Source organism: Phasianus colchicus, chromosome 3 (assembly GCF_987193195.1).
Source record: "Phasianus colchicus chromosome 3, bPhaCol1.hap1.1, whole genome shotgun sequence".
Taxonomy (NCBI): Eukaryota; Metazoa; Chordata; class Aves; order Galliformes; family Phasianidae; genus Phasianus; species Phasianus colchicus.
Genome location: NC_143438.1, coordinates 83916524 through 83934453, shown reverse-complemented (window position 1 = coordinate 83934453; position 17930 = coordinate 83916524). Strand labels below are relative to the sequence as shown.

The 17930-nt window shown below is 40.2% G+C and overlaps 1 long non-coding RNA gene across 5 annotated transcripts in view; it reads left to right on the top strand.

Moving 5' to 3' along the window:
* The first annotated feature begins 530 nt into the window (after window positions 1-530).
* Window positions 531-17930, top strand: part of LOC116227738 (uncharacterized) — a 31867-nt gene continuing 14467 nt past the window's right edge. The window contains exons 1-5 of one of the 5 annotated variants that reach the window (XR_016465321.1): window positions 571-660; window positions 4814-5180; window positions 6141-6221; window positions 8256-8326; window positions 12618-12852. This is a non-coding gene — a long non-coding RNA (uncharacterized LOC116227738). Of the gene's footprint in view, window positions 661-4813; window positions 5181-6140; window positions 6367-8255; window positions 8327-12617; window positions 12853-17930 lie in introns of those variants that run through there. The other 4 variants (XR_016465320.1, XR_004166640.2, XR_004166641.2 and 1 more) reach the window with 4 other exon arrangements.

Below are 17930 nucleotides of genomic sequence, written 5' to 3'. Positions count from 1 at the left end.
CCAGGTCCTTCTCTGTGTAGCTCCTCTTCAGCAGGTCATCCTCTAACCTGTACTGATGTATGCAGTTATTCCTCCCCAGGCGCAAGACTCTATACTTGTTTTTGATAAACCTCATCAGGTTCCTCCCAGCCCAGTTATCGAGTCTGTCCAGGTCACAGCCTTTAAGTGTATTTCAGCCAATTCTCCCAGCTTTGTATCATCAGCAAACTTGCTGAGGGTGTGCAGCAATCCTTTATCCCTTCATCCAGGTCATTGATGAAGATGCTGAACAAGACTGGACCCAGCATCAACCCCTGGGATCACCATTAGGTGCATACCTCCAACCAGACTCTGTGCTGCTGATGACAACCCTTTGAGCTCTGCTGGTCAGCCAGTTCTCAATTCACCTCACCATCCATTCATCTATCCCACATTTTCTATGTTTCATAACAAGAATGTTGTGGGAAATGGTGTCAAATGCCTTGCTGAAGTCAAAGTACACAGCATCCACTGCTCTCTCCCATCTACCCAGCCAGTTATGACATCATAGAAGGCTATCAGGTTGTCAAGCGTGATTTCCTCTTGGTGAATCTCTGCTGACTACACCTGATAACCTTCTTTTCCAGTTACTTGGAGATGACATCCAGAGCAAGTTGTTCCATCCCCTTTCCAGGGACACAGGTGAGTCTGACTGGCTATAGTTTCCCAGATACTCCTTCTTGCTCTTTTTGAAAACTGGAGTGACATTGGCTATCCTCCAGTCTTCAGGCACCTCGCCCATTTGCCATGATCTTTCAAAGATGATAGAGAGTGGTTCAGCAATCACTTCTGCCAGTTCTCTGAGCACATGTGTGTGCATCCCCTTGGGGCCCATGGATTTGTGTGCAATGATTTTGGCTAGACACATCCATCTCAACCGACAGAAAGTCTTCCTTTATCTTTACCTCTGTCACTTACCTCCAGGACCTGGGATTCCTGAAGTCTAGTGTTAGCATTAAAGAAAAAAGCAAAGTAGGCATTCAGAATCTGTGCCTTCTCAGCATCTCGTTACCAAGGCACCCACCTCATTTAGTAGGGAACCCACATTTTCCCTAGTCTTCCTTTTACTGCTGTCATGCTTAAAGAAACCGTCCTTGTTATCCTTTACCTCCTTTGCAAAGTTTAATTCCAAGAGGGCCTTAGCCTTCCTAATTGCATCCCTCCAGGCTCTGATAACATTTCTATATTCTTCTCAGGTGGGCAGGCTCTTTTTCCACATTTCATGGACCTTTTTCTTTCCTTTCAGTTTATCCACGAGTTCCTTGCTCATCCATGCAGGCCTTTTGGCAAATGTTCCCAGTTTCTTGTAAATGTCAGATTTGCTGGTACAAGCAGAGCAGTAGATGAATGTTACAACACACTATTTGAAAACACTACTTTAAAGCAAAATGCAGCCTTTCCATTCAGAGGGGAAAAGAAGTTGGTTACTTCTTGATAACTGATCTAAATTAAATGAAGTTGATTGTAATTCTCCAGTGAATGACTGGGAAGAGAAGACTCCTTCCTTCACAAGTAAATATCTGAACTGAGACTATAAAGAGAACTCCAAAGAATATAGCAACAATTATACAGAAGTCAAGAAAACTAATGCATCAGAGGAACAGAGAAAAGCCTTGGAAAAGTGGACTGCTTCTGTTTTATTGTCTGCAACAGTTTCCTTTCACTGGCATCTGTTTTCCATGTACTTTCTCTTGCTACAGGCTGGACTTGAATGTAAAGATACTCAGACTCTGCTACCCAGGCTGCCTCAAGCTCTGCTGTCTGAAATACTTCAGAAGTCAAAGAAAGCAATGTATTGCTGGACAACAGCTTCTGAAGCACTTCTACTAAAAGTGGGTGTTAGAGAAACAAATTGTATCCTTAGCTATTTGCCAAAGGCCCAAATGCCATATTAGGAGGCACTAAGAGGCTCTGGGCGCTCTGAAGGAGAGCCAGTAGTTGTGGGAATGAACAAGTAGGGGTCACAGTACCTGATCCCAGGGAAGTGGGACAACGCTTTCTGTGCACATTGGATACTCCTGCTGCCCAAGAATCCTGTTCTTCTCTGCATGATTCCTCCTCTCCTGCTGACTGAGATTTTTGTGCTTCTGGTTGTTGCTCAGCCTTACCAGTCCTTGCTAATTTACTCATGCTCTGAACACAGGCCATGTTTTGACATTTGAGGAATCCTGATCTATAATTACTGAATGGACTGTGGCAACGCAAAATTTCCTGAGAGATGTGGTCTGGGAAAACAGTGCTGGAGTATTATTAAGAGTAACAGAGACAGAACAAGGTCGTTAGATTCAAATAAGCCTGGCACTGGGATACCAGCAGACATTGCTATTTAGAGCCAATGTCAAAAAGAAAGTCCTGAAGAAGTCTGGATTTCACATTCAAAACCACACAGGTCACTGTGATGACAGGCAGACCACACAAAGAGCAGACCAAACCCTGTGAAAAATGTCATTAGCTAAGGGCTAAGTTCTTTATGTCAGTTTGTGCTACTGTGTTATCAAGAAAAAGTCAACAGGAATAATGGTATTTCTTGCTTTCCATACATTCTATTCCCAGATGTGGATGATGGACTAAATAGTTGAAGATAAACCAATGCCTCTTGCAGAACTGACTGCACCCACAAACTACAGCTTCCTTGGCTTGCACTTTCAGTGTGTTTTTCCTCACAGATCCGACTGAATATTTTTTCCCAAGTTTGTCTTGCCCAGTGACATTTCTTGGCTGACGTTTCATCTTCCTTGGCAGCCACAGAACTGTACTTAATGCTTGAACATAATGAGATGGCAGATTCAAATTGATGCAGATCCAACCCACCCCACATATGTGCCTTACGCTGCCGTGGGATAAGTAAATGACAACCAAAGCAGCTTTTGGACCACTGTATTTTCAGGCCACTGTGATAAGGCAAATTGTGTAATTGTGTTTAGGGTTAGTTCACTTTTGGATTTTAGATTTAAGACACTGTGGCTAGCTCTGTCATAAATGTTTGGCAGACAGTCAGTAGCACAACAATCTCAGCCAACCACATTTAATGTGTCACTGCATATGGCAGAGACCTAAAGGTGAATCTGCAGCTGCAAGAAAATCTTGTTTTAATCTGATTCATTCTCATCTAAGAAAAATTTGTATCAGTTCTTTTTTTTTTTTCTGAAGTCAATAGATTTTTAATTCTATTAGTTTCACACTGTTTGTAATTTTCCATCTATAAATACATCATATGTGTATACACACACAAGTATACATTTGCCTTAAAAAAAACCAACCAGACGTATCATTCAGTATCTGACAAGTGTCAAGTGTTCATAAATGTCTATTTCAGAAAGTTGTTTTCCTAAAACTTCCTTTTGCAGTTCCAATTAGCTTGGCAGATGTTCTCACTATGCAAAGCCCTGCATTTGTAATCATAATATTAAGCATATTTGAGATTTCTGGTCCATTTTCAAACTTTCTGCTGACCCTCATTTATTTCTTTTCCAAACCTCCTGAATTTCTTTTCCAGTCTGCCATGTCCAGATTTCCCTGCTTTGAAGATCAATTTTTCTTTCAGTGTTCTATTATCGTACATAATCACACCCATTGTTCTTGAGTATTTGTGAAACAACAGAACGTGATGTTTTTGTTTACTTCGTGACTGTTCTAGAGTAAAATGCTATAGAAAAGTCAACTCCTCAAAGCATTACAGGAGTTTTCTTTTTGAGATGCTATTTTTGCTCAAATGGATCATCAAATTTAAAGGACTTGCAAGGATTATTTTTTTTCACTTGAATAAAAATTACTAATGAAAATTAGATATGTTCATAATGTAATCTTATTTGACAAAAACATGCATTAATCCTGTTTATGCAGAACAAGCCAACACTGCCAGGAAGTTTCCATGCCCACAAAAGTGGGAGTGTGTCTCTACAAGTGCTCAGACCCCTAATGACCTTTATAGTTCAGCTTCTTCTCAAGATCACACCAGCAATTCTTTCTTCTGCCTTTCTATTGTGAATGTCCATTGTTTACAGGCAATATCCCTTCCCTTTCTTTTTCACCAGCTGAAAACTTTCTTAATTCATTCTCCTTAGATCTGGTTTTGTACATTTCTCTTCAATTGAAAATAGAGCTGGGCTAAGGTGATCTTCTAGGTGACGTTCTCAATGATATAGTCTGGAATCTCTAATGCTTTAAATTTAAAACAACCCTGATAAGACACTATTTGAGATTAACTTAGTAGTTCATTATCACAAATGGGTATAATTCAGACTCTTTCCTGTGTACCCACAGTAGCCTTTTGGGAAAAAGTGTTGGATAGGTAAGTTTACAAAAATAACTACTGTACATTTTGGTAAACATTTCAGAAAGGACAACAAATTCAGCCTATGGTTCATAAAAATCCAAAAGCTTTCACTGGAAAGACAATGTTTGAATCAGAATTTCACATGCTTTTCTGATGGGCATTCCTTTTATTTGCACATTACAAAATTAACGCAAGTATTGCAATACTTCACAGGATAATAGAATAGCTGGCAGATTCCAAACATTTCATCACAAATCTATGGGACGTGTATAAGGGAACATACATAGTCAGTAATGCTGTACTTGCACGGGTGGCTCAAAAGAGAGAGCAAACCAACAGGAATTAAAACAAGCAGAAAATGTAAGGAGAAGCTAAGCATTCACAACACTTACTCTGTTAATAACTTTTCTGATCTTTTAATCTGGGGACTTCCAAAAAATTACAGATGCTATAGGAAGAAATCCAAGTTGTTTCATAAGAATCTTTATCTTTTTTTTTTTTTTTTTTTTTTTTCCCCAGTTGTGAGATCAACCCAATCTCAGCTGTAAAAATGGCAACATTCTCACTGTGTGGAAACAACATAAAATCCAATTTCCAAAGATCCTGGAAGATGCTGAGTAGCTTTCTTTCATGCATCACAGCACCAGATGTGTCAGCCCTTTCCCATTGCACATAGGCAGCCTGGAAACTGGCTGAAGATGGCAGAGCCCTGCTGAATGAGGTCAGCTATCCCAGGAACTTCACTTGCCTTTGATTCTCACTCTCACTGTGAGTCAGAGAAGGAACAGCAAGCAGAGCTGTAACAAGGCTGAATGCATCCTGGACACAATCTCAGGGTGGTGACCCCTCCCCAGGAAGGGGAATAAACATGCTCCCTGGCTTTAATGTAAGTGTTAGAGAGCAATATCAGTATGCTCTGCATTACAGGGTGATGACTGTGTGTAGGGATGCTGCTCAGCACACAGCAGCTCTCAGGAAGTCATTGGCACTGCTTGGCAAATCCCTACACAGCCATGCTGTGAAGCCCTTCTCTCAGCCCCAGAGATGTGAGGCAGGCATCTTTTGTGAGCAACTTCTGCAGTGGTTTTTGAGATGCTGACTTTCAGATTAAAATGATGTTAGATAAGGTACAGCTGCTACACACCATTCATGACTGTCCCAAATCATTGTCATTTTTACAGGAAGTCTGAGATGCGTTTTACCAAAAATGTGGAGACTTTCCTTTATAATCAATTGTTGTAAATGACGTTTCAGTCTTTTATCTCATTTACTTTTAATGCTGCCTGGCCAAACAGGACTTCTTGGTAACAAAAAAAAAACACAGTTTTTCCTGAATGGAACTCAGAAGAGCCACCCTAAAGTGGATGCTCTTAAGTTTTAAGCCTCTTAGACCAAATTATATCCACCTGCTTTTCTCAAGCATTTCCTGTTCCACACTTTATTAACACTTCAGTGTGTTCCACAGCCACTGAGAAATGTGATGTTAAATTTGGCCCAGCTTTGATGGAGGAGTTGGACCAACCTACCCCCAGAGGTCCTTCCAAACTAAATTATCTCGTGATTCTGTGATTCTTACCTTCTGAAAAATTGTTTGATTGCATTTTCAGCAGTCACCTCACCAGTATGTATCTCATTTCATCTTAACCCTGCATTTGCTTATTGACACAAACTGTAGTTAACAAGGTGAACTTAAGAAAAATCATGCCAGTGTTTTCTTTTCTAATCAGCAAATAGATCACAGTGACTTTCCCATGTAATTGGGTCCCTTATGAATATTAATACGCATACAATAATTAATTTATGTCAAACAGTCTTCTCAGACTGAAACTCCTGTTTTTATTTCTAGGCCACTTTTAAAGCACCATGAGAAAAGAAATTTTCAGCTGAGCAGCAGATTCAACAGCACAGTTTCCACCACATATAACAGGTTTGGGGCTATATTGTGAACAAAAAAACGTGTAAGAAAAGGATGTGATACAGATACAATCAAAACAGACCATAGATAACTTCACAGCTAAATACTTTTCTAGAGCTGTTACAGAGAAAGCCAATAAATTTTTATATATGCCTAATTTACCACAAAAATTAATTTAACTTGCATCTAAGTATCTCCTGTAAAAGTTCTTTCTGGGTATTTTTAAGGATCTAAAACAGAGCACATCTCTTCTACAGCTTAATGGTAAGGCTTTCATGAACAAAAAGGAGATAGGGGGCAAGAGAAAAGGTAGACCTCTTTGCAATCCTTCATAAAAGACTAATTTTCTAGTTAGAAAACTCTCCATGAATGTGAGTTTACTGTAACTCCTGTTTGCCAAGCATTTGCATGTGAGGTTCTGACTCTGCCAGTACTGAGTCTTACTCTCCTCATGGGGAGAACTCCTCTGAAATTGGTTCATGAAGGAGGCTGGGATCAGCACTAAGTTTTGCAGAGCTCACTATTCCTGCAACTGAAATATCTACTTGCTGGTGCAATTAGGAATCTGTTTCTACCTTTAAAAAATGAAGGTTAATGGTCTTTTTAAGAGATAGCCAACAACTGACCATTTACCTCATGGTGATTAACTGTGTGTCTAGATAAGGCACTCAGTATGTGGGACACCAGAGCACAGCAGCCTTTATTCTGGAGAAGGTTTAAATCCAGAGCTCACAATTCCTTCTGGCCTTCTACCCATCTGCTGCAGGACATACTGGTCATCTATGGAAGCTCTTCTGCTTTGTATGGCATCCTTGAATATTCAGCAGGACAAGGAAAGCGAATGAGTATGATACTACAGTATGATCACTGGAATACTCGAGTGTTGGATAATGTGCCCAGCAGCAGTTAAGCATTTTACCGAAATCAGATATTAGAATATCTCCCATGAATTCCTGATGAGGATAGCGTTTACTTAGATGCTTCTAGCATCCCGGGATGAAAACTAGAAAAGCATTTAGGTCTAGATGCACACCTCACATTCAAGCAATTATGGAAAAAAGGCAGATTCTTTCAATCATGGATTTGTGGAACTACATGTTGACACCTATGTTGCATTGAATACTGCAGATGAAACAGGAGAGGCAAAAATCTGTCCCCTAGATCTCAGTGGTGTTTCCACCTGAAATAAATTCAAAGTACTTGGGCTGTACTGTACTGTACTGTAATGACTGAGGTGTTGGTATCAAGTCACAACAAACATCTTTAGGTTTTGGCAGCATCTTAATAACTGCCAGTATGTTTATGTACATTTATACCAGAGCATCTTTATTTTAGTCAAATATACCTAAAGTGGCATGGCATAGAATCACCTTAAATGGAGTTGTGTAATTTCAACATTCTATAATTTCTTAAAACTTTCAAGAATCAAGTCCTAGTAAACCAAGAGTAACAACTTTTCTGATCCTTCTCAAAATTGAAACTAGGAACCTCAGTGAAAATTATTGAGATTCGTAAGTTCACAAATACATGAGGGAATATTTGCACAGCTTTGAAGCACTGAAATTTTCTAGACTTAAAAAAAAATCTGAGGAATCTTAATGAGACTAGTTGTCAGGTAACTCCTGGGCTTTTTTTCTTCTTCTTAAACTGTGACATTCAACAAGTAAGAAGCTTTAGCATGACCTGCAGTATCTTGCACAACTAGTGTCAAAACTGGGACACAAAAGTATGATATTCTCAGACAAATAATTCATCTGCCTCTAATAGCATATATCAGTGTTGCAGCTTTGTAGTCACGCTGTCCTGTTACTAAAATAATTATTTTTTTCCTTGGAATTCTGTGAAAGAACTGCAGAGACACACACTGAAAGGTGTTAGATGCGTTATGAACAGCTGAAGATAGCCCTTGGCTAGAAGGCAATTTTTGATATGGTATATGAACATACAAAGAGTAGAAACAAGAGTGAATAATAATAAAATTATCCCTTTAGTCAGTTGGGATAGCACTAATTGTTTGTTCATACTGCTATTATTTCTTATAAGCAGAATTCCAGGGAAGGTTTGAGTATAGCAGAGACGAGCAGAAATGCCTGGCAAATAGCTTTGGGAATAATATTGTAAGTACACCTTCTGCCAAATGGTATCAGCGGTAAGAGAAAGCTAAATTTAAATATCAAAGACATTAAAATTGACAAACACGCTGGCTGCCAGCCAGACAGCCAGGGAAAGCTGAGTTGTTGGGTTTGGTTTTTAATGAGATTGTTTTTGTATCCCAGTGAGCTTGGCAGCAAGCTGTCTGTCAGGATGTAGCACTATGGAGGCAGCAAGATGCAAAGCCAACATGCAGAAGAAAAATTAGCAGTAGATAAGTGTTTTAAAGACAGTTGACACAGAGGTAATAGTTTGATCTGTGTCAGCAGGAGAGGTCACCGGAGGATGGAAAACAAAAGGTGGGAGGGAAGGCACAGCAGGAAGCTTATATGGAATTCTCCACTTGGAAGTTGGAGAGAAAGCTTTGGAAAGAATCTAAACAGAGAAAGAGAGAATAGAAAATGTCATAAACTCCAACTCTAAGGATTAATAGTAGTGTCAAGGGCAACAAGTATCTCAGAGAGGATAAGGATGATGAGCCTACCCCAGTTTAAAAGACATGACTAGGAGGATAGCTGTGGAGGAGACCTGAACTGGTCTGAGAGTCTAGATCATAGCTATCTTCTGTATTTCCTGATTGCCATCGCAGTCAGTTAATTAATCCAGCTCTTTTCTGTAATGGTTTCAGACAGCAAAGGCTTGAGGACATGGCATTTTCACTTTATTTATTTGGATAGCACCAGAGGCCAGAGATATGAAGAGACACATAGAGGGAGGGCAACATGCTTTTTCTAGGAAAAATTAAATCAACACTGTAACTGAACAAATGCACTGAATGAAGGGTGGGGAATAGGGAAGAAATGGCACAGTCAGCAGCAAAGGAAGGGAAAAACAAAAGATGTTGATCATCATATTAAATTGAGATTAGCAGGCCCAATTAACATTTGTTATCTTTGCCAAGCTTGCTTATGAAACCTGTAACATTACTACAGAAAGCTACACGTTAATTTAAAAGAAATCAAGAAGCGCAGATAATATCTTCAATTGCTAAAATCAAAGCAGCTTCTCACGGGCTCATCCTGATAAGGCATCTCAGAGGCAGGATGGCAGATTACTCCCAACAGCAAGGTGAAAAAATCTCTCCAGAACCACTCCCTTAAGCATGCCTTCCTATTTGGTTTGCATATTGTTTTCTACACACCTCTTCATTGATTAGCATCTTCATTAATACATTAGGATTTAACTAATACTGGCCATGTAAATTCACTTAATCAAAATATAAGCTGCAGCTCACGTGCGATACACTGAATTTGCATCAGATTTTACAACTAACTTTTCTCTATCTGCACTCCTACAAAGCTAAATTCAGCAGTAGGAAAGGAGAGAGGGTGAAAAGATTTTCAAGGACTCCTCAGATATTTCTTAATGGGGTGCAGCACATCTTATCTCACAGTCTCTCCTACATTGAGGCCAGAGTCTCAAGAAACACCACCAAGTAGCAAACTGTGTGGGCAAGAACTGCCAGATATGCCCCATGCCAATAAGGCTGCTGAGCTCATGAACTCTCCCACCTGACTTATTTCTCAGTAGACTAATTTTGCCGTGCTGCAGAATGGGCCTACTAGCAGCCTACTCTGCAAAACTGCAGTGTTCTCATTAGCTAATATGTGCTAAGTGTCTGGAAGTAACTCTTGGCTCATAAAAGAGGGATCTCAAAATATCTGTTCAAAATGAGAGCACATTCTCAAATGAAATAGCTGACGTTTGTTTATGGAGGCAATGAGGCCAGCAGATGAGCTCCCATGCTGTGTTGGCCCAGCCGGGATGAGGAGGCTACCAGTAGGTGGCTGCAGATGCCAGCAGTGGGGCTGGCTCCAGGCTGGAGGCAAACACTTGTGCCTCTGTCAGCAGCCCTATGGCAGAGTCCATCCATAGTTACCCATGCCCTAGATAGGCTCAGCCTGAGTAAATCAATACTGACTAAATAGTTGCTTTGCATGGAGCAAAAGACAGTGAGTGATGAGGCATATGGAATAACAGAATCATTATGGTTGGAAAGATCTCTAAGATCATGCAGTCCAACCATCAACCCAGATCACTCTAGACCATATCACTTGGTACAACATCCACCCTTTTCTTGAAAACCTTCAGGGTGACTCCACCACATCCCTGGGCAGCCTGTGCCAATCCCTCACCACTCTTTCTGAGGAAAAAAAAATTCTGAACATCTGACCTGAACCTCTCCTGGCACAACCTGAGGCCATTCCCTCTCATCCTATCACTGTTACCTGGAAGAAGAGGCTGACTCCCATCTTGCTACAACCTCCTTTCAGGCAGTTGTAGAGAGCAATAAGGTCTCCCCTGAGCCTCCTCTTCTATGACTGCACAATCCCAGTTCCCTCAGCCTCTCCCCATAAGATTTGTGCTCCAGACCCTTCACAGCTTCGTTGCCATTCTCTGGACACACTCCAGGGCCTCGATGTCTTTCTTGTAGTGAGGGGCCCAAAACTGAACACAGTAGTTGAGGTGTGTGGTATGTTTATGAGGGCCCTTTCTAACTTGATGAGCTAGTATATCTCAATCCATAATTAACCACAACTCATTTGCTTATACTACACTTTAGCACTGCTCTTGAATTCTAGTTTTGGCTGGCTCTGAATCAGAAACTTGCATTCCACCAAACTTGCAGGTGACTCACTTGTTACAGTGAGGGGGATTTCAGGAGTCTGATGACTTTTCCTTAGAAAGTGATTGGATACGATTTTTTTTTTAATTGTCTCCCCCAGTACTGACCTGCCCATTGGACTCTTGTGCCCTGGGATTTCACAACAAGGTGGTGCTTCTGGGGTTTTGTGTGTCAGAGCAATTCTGAGTCGAAAGAAGGATGAGGAAATCACCAGCACTGGTGGAGGCATTAGAGAAGGAAAAGGACCGGAGCCTTCTGTAGCTGCACAAGTCAGCACTAAAACCAGAGAATTATACAAGCATTGCACAAGGGAGACCTGACTGGAAGTGTTGCCTCTGGCTCACATTCCTTTTAAGCTGCTATAAAACTTTAAATATAATTAATAAATAACCAGGCCTCTCAAGCAGAGATGAGCCCAAAGCTCTGCCCCTTGCATGAACCGAGTTTGTTATTCCAGCTCTTGATATAAAAGTACAGCATATCACCATGTGCTATAATGAGGCTTTCAGCTGCCTACTTGCTTCTGGAGGTGAGCCAGGCAGGATTGGCTGTATTGCTACTGCTGAAGAAATGTAAACCTAGGCAGCCTGAAGAAGACAGTTGGCTAAAGCCTAATCCTGAGGTAGGGTGGGTGTACCTCCTGCGAGCTGCTACATGGGTATGGGATGAAGCTTCTACCCTTTCCTGTTACCCCACCCAACAGGGGGTGCTTTTCTCTTCCCATCATTTTCTTTTAAGCACCACTAATGGCCCAGCGTTGTGTGTTTGTGGGGCTGGGGGATCTGAGTGGTGCTTGTGGCTGTAGCGTCCTGCAGTGACAGTGGAAAAGCTGTGATGGCCAGGAGGCAAGAAGTCACTGCAGGAAAGGAAAAAGCTTCTACCTCTTGGCTGTGTGATGGAAGGAATCTTCACCTCTCCTACTGTGGTACTGAAGGACACACTGAAAACTGACAGTTTGCTTCCCCCTCTTTCTTCAGAATATATTCCTCAGCCTTTACATAGCTGTTTGTTGGCTCTAAAATTAAAATATTCTCAAATTCTTTAAGTATGTAAAAAAAACAAAACACTAAAAGCATGTTACAGTCTGTCGTTTTTATCCACTTGCCTTCATGCCTCAACCACCAGACTTCAGTTCTCTGAGGTACTGGTTGCAATTCCTCCACAGGTATGACCTGGACTGTGGTGTCCCTTTGGCTGTGACTGTGGAATGTTAATCCCAAACTTAAGAACTGCTTTGCTAATGTAGCAGACAGTGTGGTGGAGTGTCTGGGCCAAATGGTCCTAGGGGAGCTGGTGTGACCAGACACAGAACGCAGGACACTGAACATAGACTATTATTTCTACGTGCTAATTACGAATGCTTATAATTACTCTTCATGGATTTTAAACAGAAATTTACTTTTTCTTTTAAAATGTTTTTAAAAATCAGACCACTTTTTTCTAAGAGTGTAAATAATGGATTTAGGAGTGAGGCTTAAGTCAGCTTTGAAACATTAGCTGTAGTTGATGGTTTTTAGCTGAGACAACATTGACTTAACAATTCCCAGGGCTGGGAAAATCTCTATGGATGTCAAATACCACACAGAAGGTTAAAGAATGACTGTCATAAATGCATGCTTTTAATTTTTCAGATTGAGACTAACAGATTCAAACTATGAGAAGAAATGAGCTCTGAGTACCAAATATTCAGCAGGCAGATGCTTCTGAGGAGAGATGAACGCTCCATCACTACAGCTTTAAAAAATGTCTGGCTGCTGTGAAGTAATAATTAATATCAAGATTTGTTTAGACTTAAAAATTAATAGTGCATGACAAATTGTGACTCAAAATTTACCTAGGAAGTGCATTAAAATATAAAATATTTTCCAGGATTAACACAGAAGATAAAGCCCAAAGATTCCATTAGACAGCTAATTTGTGACTTCTGGTTGATGATCCTTGATTTCAACATAATAATAAGCAATGATAGCAATGTATTCTTTGTTTAAATTGATATTATACTGTGCTTAAAATTGTGGAATGCACCTAATGTACCTTCAGTTCTACAAAGAACTCTCATACTTGCCAATTTGGCTTTGAATTTGGAAACCATTGTACATGTGTGTATACCATACTAATCCATTAAATTTCAGATTTTACCTAAGAGTAAAAGACAGTAAAAATTAGGAAGAACAGACAAAGAAGAGTCAGAAACACAAAGAAATTTTATACCAAGGATGATGGTGGAGTTACTCAGCTAAAGTATTTGCATATGAGAAGACAATAGACTTGTTGGTTGGTGCAGTTTTCCCTGTCTTCAACACAGATATGATTCAAATGCCAGTGGTGACTCATACCTTGGAAGATCTAAGAAAAACTGAAGCTGAGGTTGGAATAGGAACAGAGGACACTGGCTTAGGAACTTTTTGTACTTCTTAAAACAACAGTCCTATATAAAAAAAAAAAAAAAGCTGCATAGCTATGTACTATAGGTGGTATGGAATTCCTCCCCTGCTGTTCTCTCTGTTTAATAAGAAGCTCTGTGAAGCTTAGGTGATAACAGACATTTCAGGAAGCTTTTATAACAAGTTTTGTAACACCACTGATAATCCCCTATTGCATCAGGGAAATATGGAAATAATTAAAAGATAAATATTGCTCTGTTTTGTCTAAAAATAAATGAAAAATGACTAATTATGCAACCAAGGTAAAAGAAATAGAGAACTTAAGGCCATACACCGCAATAATCTTTATGGGAATACCCCAAGATGAGTTGCATGGGCTCTGGAAGGTTTCTGCCAGCCAAAATCCTGAACAAAAGTGGCATTTGCCACAGGAAGAGAAGGATCTGTTCAGCTTGCAGAATTGGAGGCTGAGAGGGAATCTTATCAATGCTTATAAATATCTACTGGGCAGGAGTCAATTGGGTGGGGTCAGCCTCTTTTCAATGGTGACCAGTGACAGAACTAGGGGCAAGGGGAACAGGCTGGAACACAGGATGTTCCATACAAACATGAGGAAAAAACTACTTTGAGGGTGATTGAGCACTGGAACAGACTGCCCAGAGAGGCTATGAAATCACCTTCTCTGGAGATACTCAAAAACCACCTGAATGCTTGCTTGTGTGGTCTATTATAGGGAACCTGCTTTAGCAGGGGGTTGGACTAGATGGCCTCCAGAAGTACCTTCCAATCCCTACGATTCTGTTGTGTTTTACATGTTCATTAAGTGAGCACAGCAATTGGATGGGGACCTTCAGGAGACACAGGTTGGGGGATGACCTCACTGTAGTGCATGATTGGTGTTTCTGAACAGGCACAAGAGCAGAACTTAAGACTGCTGTGAAATTTTATGAGTGAAAAAGTAGATGACTACAAACTTCATACATTTGTTGCACTAAGTAAAACCTTTGAAGTTTTCTTATTTTTAAGTTGATAGCTAAGTCTATTTTCAGGCATTTTTGTTTGCAAATCCAACCCCATAGGCTCAACCAGAGATTTATAGAGTGAAGATCATAAACCAAGTAAACATCGATATAGATCTGTAATACAAGATACTACATATGCCAAAAATATTTGAGAGGCCAAATCTTTTCAAATCTAGTTCATTTGCTCTGACAGCTTCTATTTTTATTTTTTGTTGTCTGCTAAGGGCAGGAAACAATATGTTTCTGTGGGTTTCTTTACTCTTTGATCCACCAGGCTATTACCTTCAGCTTAAATGATCCACTATAAATAAAGGAGAAAAGGGGCAGTAAATCATTACATTCAGTGTCACAGAGAGACAAAAAATAAATGAAAACACAGTTACCGTGTTCTTCCAGCATTTCTTACAAGTGACTTGGCTAGAAGAGGACAACATCTATTCCACTCTTCTCAAAAAAATATCAGAAAAGAATCTTTACAGTTCTTTCTAAAGGTGATAATACAGCGAACAGTGGCTATAGAAATGTTTAAGATATGTTTCCTTTCATGTATTATTTGAGTATCATTAAAATTTTTCCCATATGCTACTATAAGCTCTAGTGAGTCATGTGGAGAAATTTGAGTTTCGGCAGACAAATTCCCATTATAACACTGACATTATTTGAAAGGATTGTCTGCAATGACTATTTTTCTCTTGGTCTTTTTGCACCTGTCTACTGCTTCCTTACAAGGGGAGTAGAGGGGCAGGCACTCATCTCTGCTCCCTGGTGACAGAGACAAGACCCGAGGTGAAGGCATGGAGCTGCACCAGAGCAGTGTCAGGCAGGGCTAGAAAAAGATTTTTTGCTGAGGTGTTGGTTGAGAACTGAACAGGCTACCGAGGGCTGTGGCCGCAGCGCCAAAACTGCTGACGTTCAAGAAGACCTTAGCAACACTCTCAGACACAGGGTTCAGATTTTGGGCAGTCCTGTGCGGAGCCAGGAATTGGACTCAGTGATCCTCGTGGGTCCTTTCCAATTTAGGTTATTCTATGATTTAAAAAAAAACGACATGATAGTAGCCAACAGTACTATAACTGCAGAAAATAGATCAGGCAACTAAGAGAAAAATGTTTCCTTCCTACCAGCCTCCTGGCTGGCAGAATACGTGCCTTCCCTTCTCCATCTGCCATCCTTATAGTTGTTTTCCTGTAGTATTTATTCCATTTAAATGTGCTTTGAGACCTAAGCATACTTGTGGAAAGCACTTCCTAAGATACAATACATGTGTTTCACTTTTGGTATCTATCCTAGCAGGTGTTTTATCTTTCTTATGAACAGGTTTAATGACACAAATCCATTCACTATTGGCTTGTCACTGATCACACAGAAGCCTCCTCTTCTGTTTAGCAACTGGACCCCATTCACATCAAAAATCACTAAGTCCTTTTTTTTCTTTCTTTTAAATTCCATATATCCAAGCTGAGTTGCAGCACCACAGGACTGCAGGTAGTCTGGTAGCTAAACACTTATAAGACACAGAGATTGAATGAGAAATGCATTTTTTCCACTTCAAAAGAAGAAGAAATAAATAATATAATAAAATGGGAAGAAATTAAGTTGATCTACCTGGCATCAAGTAACATGAGGATGTAACCTAGAGCATTTGTACTCACACCTCAGCTGTTGATCATTACTAGATACAGAAGATTGGTTTTGATGCACTGAGGAGCTGAGCCAACGCTGCCAGCTTTTATGAGAGCACCTGATCTCACTGGCTAATTACAGACACTTGAAATTGATTCTGTGTGAAGACAAGCAACAGCTGGTATATTCAAACCTGCACGAAGCAACCCTTGTGTATATAATTGCTACAACTGAAAACTAACAGAACCCCTAGAAAAATGAGTCTGTAAGGGAGTTCTGGGAATAATTCAAACACAATAATAGTAATTTATGCAAAAATGAACACAAACAAATGACAGACTTAAACAGAAGCCTGGAGAAGGGTCCAAGGAGACTGTATGATGGAGAAGCCTGGAGAAGGGTCCAAGGAGACTGTATGATGGAGAAGCCTGGAGAAGGGTCCAAGGAGGCCTTCTGGTACCTGAATGGGGCTTACAGAAAAGCTGGGAGGGGACTTTTTATAAGGGCAGATAGCAACAGATGAGGGGAAATGGTTTCAACCTGGAAGAAGGTAGATTTAGACTACATATCAAAAAGAAATTCTTTACTGTGATAGTGGTGATACACTGGAACAGGTTGCTCAGTGAGGCTGTGGATGCCTCCTTCCTGGAAGCATTCAAGCCCAGGCTGGATGGGGCTGTGAGCAACCTGGTCTAGAGGGAGGTGTCCCTGCCTATAGCAGAGGGTTGGAACTAGATGATCTTAATGGTCCCTTGGGCCCAAATCATTCTGTGATTCTATGAAATTCAGACACTCTGATAATACTTTGCTACCCAGAAGAGCATGTTTTGCTGTACAGCAAGCCTGCTTCCCCTCTGTATTGCCTTGCACCTTTAAGCTTGAAACTGCCTCTTGTATGAGGATGTCCTTGAAAAATAAAAAGGGAGACAAAATTGTATTCCCTCCCCTCTGCCCTCCTTCCCTCTTTTGTACTTCTTGTGCTGTGTTATGTAGTAATCTTGACTCTTGTTGTTTATCCTGGTAATATAGGTTTTTACAGTTTGTCATTATAGGGGTGTGAGAATATGAAATGTTAAGTATTTTTAGTATGTGAGGTTATCAAACAGTGACTGATAGTAGCACAATTTTTTTCTGCTGCACATTAGCCTCTGAAGAGATCTTGTAGCAGCGTTGGCTTTTGTAGCCTTTGCCTTTATGTCTTTGCTCTGAGATTAATCCACGTTGTTCAGAGCAGAATTAGTCCAGTTATTTATTAGCTTTTTGTACCTTGTAGCTTCTCATGTCTTCAAGCAGAAAGAACCAGCAAAAGAAGATGTGAGATTTCTAAATAATCATAATTGCTTAAAGGCATGTAAAATCCTTTTAATTTTGGCTTGGGTTACGACTTGCTTTTGATGTTTGCATCAACCCACAATACTGATTACTCCTGTAATGCCATGTTTCTGTAGCTAAAAAGGCTAAAAATCCACCAGCATTAACTGGGCTTCTGGTTAAAGGCAGGTATAGAGTCATTTGTTTAAGAGTATCTTTAGCCATTTTTTATTTGTATCTATCTTAGAGTGAAGCTGTTGTAACTGTAAAGATGCATGTGAGAGTTCATAGTGAAGAACTGGATGAAAAGTATAATTATGTGTTCAGTGTTAACCCAGATCTTAACTAAGGAAAAAAGATTCCTTATATAAGAAATAAAGGAACAAAAAAGACTATTGGCTCTATTCTATTAAAGCTCAATCCATTCAGAAAACATTTCCCTGTGGTCAGAATCTAATTGCTTTCTGAATAACCATTATGCATTTGCCTTTGCCCATTGGGCCATTCCAAACGTGGCATTCCTTAGAGGGGAAAAAATGACATCCAGCTGTCGTTTGAGTTTCTTTATACTGATATTTCATTGAAAAGGCTGTATTAGAAAAAA